We start from the raw sequence: 7,121 nt of genomic DNA, 5'->3' as shown, positions 1-7,121 counted from the left end.
GCTCACAATAATCTAGCATTAACTTCCCGTTGTGTTTGGTATAGTCATCTAGATCCTGTATGTGGGCACTCATGTCACCTAAAAGGAGAATTTCGGCATCATTCCCGAAATCATTAATGTCAGCACTTTGGCATTCCAGTAACTCTTGATTCTTCTCTGTGCAATTATTCCCGGTCCACAAATGCGTTACGCCCAGCCAAGTTTTCTTTCCACTCATTGTACAAAGGTGCTCTTGACATTTTGAATTGACTCTTTTCCATTTGGTTCCCTGATGGATGAGCATTCCGACTCCCCCTCTTTTCTTTCCGAGTTCGTGCTGTTGCACCCTTCCCAAACGTAATTCTCAATCAGCGGCGGCTCTTCCGAGTCTCTAAGGTGCGTTTCTGTAACGGCATACCCGTACAAAAAAAAATATTGAGAAGGCATTGAAATATTGTTGGTCAATGTTGAGTTTTTTATTGAGGAATTATTGAGAGTATGTTGGAGAATTGTTGGGTTGAGTGTTGAGCACTCTTGAATATTGGCCACTGAAATCGAATTGAAACACCATTGGGTACCTCAATGTTGAATAATTGTTAAGTTACAATTGAAAGTCCATTGTGCTTAAACGGCCCGTTGTGTTCGTTTTGTTGAATGGTTGTTGAGTTACGGTTGATTCTGCGTTGAACTAACGTTGTGGTATTTCTGTTGACCTGTTGTTGAGTTATTATTGCCACAGCATTGAAAAGCATATTGTTGCACACTTGAGATACCATTGAGATTTCAGAAGTCGCCATTGAAATATGATTGACGTTTCGTTGGGCTAGTCTATTTTTATTCATATATTGAAATTGCTTCGCTGTTCACACTTGCATGCCCCGGTGCCTGCTCGTAACTTTCCCAAACACAAACAAAATCAAAGGAGAGACTGATCAACTTGAAGTACCTTTATTTACACTAAAGATGCGTGCACGTGAAACATTATTACAGTACATAAGGCACCACTACATCGAACCTGGAGACATAGGCTAGTACCTACAGCACTCTAGCAGTGCAAATACATCTGAAAAAACCTATACATATGAATCCAATCAAAACGATCATTGTGCTCTTCACTTTCGACTTAAGTTTATGACTAGAAGGCAAAGCGACTCAAAAGCCAGGCCTTAAGCATACCCTTGTAACAACCAACTTTGAACACATGAACACTTGGAGCTGCTTGCATGTGAATACACAAAAGACATCTGAATATGTTACATCAAAATGTTGCGCACACTAACACATCACAGGAAGAGCTACGGCTGACTGTGAGAAGGCAAAATAACCAACTTGAAACAAATGACTTCACGTAAATATATACAACCTTTAGCACACGTCTTTCACCACGATTAAAATTTAATGAAGTACCAAAGTAGACTTGCCTGAGCTTTATCTTCGAGATATATATATTTTCATGTTGCCCAATTATTTTATAAAATAACATCACTCAACTTAGCTATTATTTGACGAGACATAATTTAGAAAGTTGTCGGGCATGATGAACACCTGAATCGTGTTTCTGACAAGCCAGGACTGCTTTCTTCAGAAATAAACTTGTAAAGCTTTTGTGTAATGAAAGCAGCTTATCTCCCTGGCACAAGTCAAGAACAAACAGTACACCAATTGATTATGTTAATGTGGGGTACAGAAGAGTTCCTTAGTGGCATTTCCTCAATTTAGTGAGCTCATTTTCAGGTAATCTTTCTGGACCTGCACAAAGCTAATTAAAGCACTTTTTGGGGCCTTTTTTCCTATACCCAGCAACTAAGTGCTACCTCAGTCAATAAAGAGATAAGGAAAGGCTAATACCTTGAACGATAAGAGAAAAAATAATTATTTAGCACAGAAAATTGGTAGTAACACATGGCTAACACAATTCCACACAGCCAAATAAATGGTCACCTGCACTTTCAGTATTAAGCACCCCAGAAATAGTCATAAAGTATGAGAAAAGGTTCCAATGACTCGACAGCCAGATTGCTGAGACAGTGAAAAACGCCAATAAATGCATATACGAAACACCAATTACCTCAACTTCGCAGATAAAATGTTATTAAAATAGCACCAGAATCTTGCTGCATAAAATACATAAAGGTTAAATAAAAATTGGGACAAAGCAGTAACTGAAAGACAGAGGGAGCTACAGCACCCTTGTTGAAAAAGATTACAAGGAAAATGATATATATGCATATGTAAGTTTACAATTTTCACTCCAACATATAGAAAAAGAACGCATGCACTTAGAGCATAAAAAGGTTCATGTGCCTGGAGAATGCAGCGCAGTACAAAGAAGCGTCATGAGAACCGAAAAGTAGATCTTACTACGAATGCTTGCAACCTACAATCAGGCATGTGCCATGTCATACCTTCAATGGATGAAATTGATAAATCTTACACACAAAGGAAGTTACCATCACTCTTATTGGCTTCCTCAGGGGACTCCTTGAAATTGAACTAGAAAAATGTACTCAGTGTCAAAAACATTGAGAAGATAAGACCCTATAGCGTTCTTCCTGAAATAAACAGCGCAAATAACTTCATGTATCAATTCTATGGACACTTCGCCAATTCGGCGTACATTTATATTTCACAACCACCCAAACAGAGACGAGAAGGATGAATTAAGGTAGGAACACACATGAACGCTGACTCAAGTAGAAGTTTATTCGTGAAGACGAAGATTTTAAACACACTGGCCAACTTCACAAAGAAAAAGCCATGGATGCGCAGCATACACAGCCCGGCACAACAAAAAAGGACCTAAATACGTCCTGTAGAATAAACATGTGCGTCAAAAACTAACAAAAACATGAAAACTGAAAGGTTTCTCCTGTAAGTGATATTAACGAGAACTACTGCAGCAACTCTTTCCCACTAATGGTCACAGAAATCTTGCTTATGAATATTTCTTCGTGATCAATAAGTAATGCTTCCATAAGTCCTCTTGTGATCTGGTCTTTGTGATGAAACAATCGTTCGTTCTGCTCTATACCGCAACACCAGAGGAGTTCCAGAAGCAATATTTATTGATCACAAACGAAACAATTGCATAACCAAGTTATCTGTTGCCCTTAGTGGGAAAAAGTTGTTCTCAAAAGAGTATTTCCCGTTGGGTAGTATCACTTATCGGACAAATCTTTCGCTTTTTCAATAGATTTGACCGATAGTTCTCGTTTTTCACGCACGTTTATTCTACATGACATGGCTTCATATTTTTTTCTTGTCGCACGTGGCTGTTTCTGCCACGCATGCACGGATTTTTACCTTTGCCAAGTTGACCAGTGTGTTTAATACCTTTGTCATCAAAAGCAAACATTTAGTAGAGCTTGCGCTCGTTTGTGCTCCTACCTATTTCGTCGTCCGCCTCTGTTCGTGCTGCTGTTTACAGTACCCACGTATCACTTGGTTAGGCTGGTAAACATTCTCACAAACAAAAGTAAATGCCTCCCCTCAAAAGGTAGCCCATCCTTTACTACTAAACGCCAGAGCAAATCGAAAGTAAGCCTTCACAGCGTCCATGCGGCAGCTAGTACACCACAGAGCAACACAAAAGATAGTTGAAAATCCCACTTGATGGAGAGTGGCAACAGAGATGCGAGCTTGCTAGTGAATCAGCCACATATCGACGGGTGTCTCTTGCACGACGCCAAGGTGCTTTTGGCGTAGAACACTTTAGCATCTGGGAATTTACTGCATACGTAACCTGTGAGAAGGGGATGTGGACAGAAAATGATATTGCGCGGATTAAGAATCTGCCACACACTGCACATAACTACGCGCGAAATAGAACTACACACTATACTGGCAAGTAAAAATTTGCGACTCTTTACGAATGCCGTCGAGAAAAGGAAGGAATGGGTTGCTACGGTAAATGTTAGCTAAAACACGCACAGCGATGTTTCACAGTGGGGAAAATATTCCCGGCTCTCTCGCAGAACCAAAGACCACGCGAAGGGAATGTGGACAGAAAATGATATTGCCCGGATTAAGAATCTGCCACACACTGCACATAACTACGCGCGAAATAGAACTACGCACTATACTGGCAAGTAAAAATTTGCGACTCTTTACGAGTGCCGTCGAGAAAAGGAAGGAATGGGTTGCTACGGTAAATGTTAGCTAAAACACGCACAGCGATGTTTCACAGTGGGGAAAATATTCCCGGCTCTCTCGCAGAACCAAAGACCACGCGACAGTGCATAGCCCATACCAAACAGATATCGAATCTTTGGGCAGAAGTCCAGTATTAGGAATGACCTAAACATGCGCCGAGAGCGATGCGAGCGTGAGCGTGCCTGTACGAATGAGAACATGTACCGAGTGAGAACATGTAACTAGCCGCTCCGGCGTGGCTCCGATCATTCCGCGCGATTTGTGTGCAGAACGTCGCGTACACGCCCTTGCGCGTTTTGCGCGGTAGCGTCCGCGCAGTGAGCTAGCTTCATGCACGCGTCATTCTTCACCGCGCAAACGGTGCTCGAGTGCGACGCTTAGCTCGAGGCGACAACGCGCCGATTGGCGCTCCTTTCGCTTCTGGAAACAACGCACATTCGGATCGGTCCATCTCAAAGAGGCAGCAGAGAACGGTGGCATGTTTCGGTTATCGCTTATTAAAATTGTACAGTACGCCTTCAACGGCAACCCGCCGCGCTACATAAAGATGCTTACTGCGGTAGTTTTGGCGCTGATAGACGATAAGGTGAGCCCGTCGGCGGCTGTGTTCTTTGGCCACGTCACCACACCTCCGTTCATTTGCACTGTGTATCCGTGTACAGTCACCGCGCGGAAGCTGTGACTAATCGGTTGGCCGTTCTCCGCAAATCCCAGAGAGGCGAAATATATTTCGCGGTGCGCCGCATCATTAGCCGCAACCTAAATCGAGGCGCGCTAACCGCTACGGCACAAAAGGTGATCACGCTAACCGTATGGTATACGATGAGCCACTACGGAAAAAAAAATAATTCTGATGTTCCACGTGCCAAACCAACGATCTGATATGAGGCACGTCGTAGTTGGGGACTCCGTATTAATTTTGACTTCCTGGAAATTTTTACGTGCATACAATGCACAATGCACGAGCGCTCTTGCATTCCGCTCCTTTGGAATGTGGCCGCTGCAGGGATCGTATCCACGACCTCGAGCCCCAAATTGCCACGGAGGCCGCCATAGTTACGAAATGCGTAAGCGTGAAGTGCAACACTGCCTTCCGGTACGAGTGTGGTACAAGCGTAGCACAGCTGCACACCTGCTGCACGATTATTTGTCGCGGTTCTCCTAAACTCGTAGTGCCTGCCTAAATACCTTGAAAGGCAGCGCGCCAATCACGTAACGGAACGCGATAACAAGCGCTTAGACGGCATACGTGAGCCCCCATGAAAGATGACGTGGCCACTGTAGAAAATTATCACTGCGCAGAGAAGCCTATCCTTATGTTCCAATTGTGTTCTCTCATACAAATGAAGGAAACGTTATTAGACAGGAACAAATGAAGCAATGCAATTTTACGCACATGGGGCGCCGCTGCCTCTTCGCCTACCATTGTTTCAAACGAAGTGACGGCGGCAGCGAGAGTTAGTATCGCGCGCATTTGCTCCGGGGCATGCGGTTTGCTTCAAGAAAGTGAACGGTGTGCTTAACATGTCACGCTCGTGAATGTCAAAATGGAAAAGAAGGCTACGTGCCCAAGAAAACGAGATTACTTACCTATCTTCAGAAGTGCGGCTGCGACTGTTTCGGGGTGCCTTCTCTCGGAGAGGCATCATGGCCTCTGCCGCGCAACTCATCAAAACCGTCAGGCTCGCACATCAGTAGAAGACTAGTTGTTGGGTGAGCCAACCACTTCACCGGATAAACGTCCCACTTATCGTCGTTAAAGGATTTCACTAAAATGTGCGTCATGATGTCCGAAAAGAAAATACTTTCATCAAGAAGCACGAGGCGTGAACCACCGCACAACTGCAACCGCATAACTGAGTCCGAGAGCCGTTCACAGCTTCACATGGCTTCACTATCGTATTCAGTTATAAAAACCTTTCAAACACAAAATAACGGCACTTAAGAACCACTAATTGATTAGCAATAATTTTTCATCAACTAACCTTCATAAATTTTTAAGAACTACCTAATTTATAGCGTAAATAATAAATACTACGACCAAAAAATGCGACTACGAAACTAGCGGTAACCATGCGTACTGTTGCAAAAGTGTGCGCGCAAAATGAAGCTCGGTTGCCCCCGTTTGCGCGCACACATACACACCCGAACCTACCTTAACGTTTGTCGCCCCACCTAGAAATAAACATTACTACTAGTTTTCCTATTTTTGCAAAAATAAAACTTCTAAAATAGTTTGCAGCATCTCTGCAGATGACGAGGTGACAAGTAAGGTACAATAAAAGTCCGTTACCTGTATTTCTTTCATTTTCCTGTGGTGTTCTTAACTGAACATACGAGACCTGCAGGCTTGGAACATGAGAAGACGACAGTTCGGCGAGGCTCAAATAATTCGCGTGCTTCTTGCAAGGCGAGTAGCGGGAGCAGCCGCAGATACAGCGATTAGCTGTGATACTGTTGCGGCTGTTGCTGAATCTGAAGCTCTTTGAAGTCAATGGTTATAGCGGCTGCGCGCTGCGATCTCAAAGCGCGTTCATTCTTTGATCTCTAGTACCACGGACATTGGACAAAAAACTATATTTGCTTTACGGACAGAGGGTACGTCGCAGGAAATTCGAAGACCTCACCGTGTATGTTTGTAGCGTGTGCGCGCTTGCATCCTACGGTTCCCACAGTGCGTCCGATGCTCGAAGGTAGCGTCGTCGCCTGTCGGCACCTGTCTTATAGCCAGCCGCGCTGCCGCCATGTCTACTTTTGGGGAACTCCACATGCGCGTAGTCACCGTGTTTGCAAGTGAATTTCGCATTCTTCTGCTCCCCGAAACGTGCTCATTTCGGATCGTACCAATGGTTATGTCATCTAGTGTATGTTAAAACGACGATGGCATTTGTACACCGGCGAAGAAATAAATCGTTATGAACTTGGGCGGTCATGAATCTAGTCTAATGTTGCAGTTTTTACGTAGCGAAAATGGCTACGAAAGTGGGGCG

The 7,121-nt window shown here is 43.9% G+C and overlaps 1 long non-coding RNA gene across 1 annotated transcript; it reads right to left on the bottom strand.

Moving 5' to 3' along the window:
• Positions 1-911: 911 nt before the first annotated feature.
• Positions 912-5,986, bottom strand: LOC129387748 (uncharacterized). Its single transcript, XR_008614936.2, has 2 exons — positions 5,722-5,986; positions 912-3,721 (listed from the first exon to the last, which is right to left on the bottom strand). It is a non-coding gene; the product is annotated as an uncharacterized lncRNA (long non-coding RNA).
• Between the last annotated feature and the right edge of the window lie 1,135 nt (positions 5,987-7,121).

The sequence above is a fragment of the Dermacentor andersoni genome, chromosome 2 (genome assembly GCF_023375885.2).
Source record: "Dermacentor andersoni chromosome 2, qqDerAnde1_hic_scaffold, whole genome shotgun sequence".
NCBI classification, from domain to species: domain Eukaryota; kingdom Metazoa; phylum Arthropoda; class Arachnida; order Ixodida; family Ixodidae; genus Dermacentor; species Dermacentor andersoni.
Note: the sequence above shows the minus strand (reverse complement) of the source record. Positions and strands in the feature narration are given on the sequence as shown.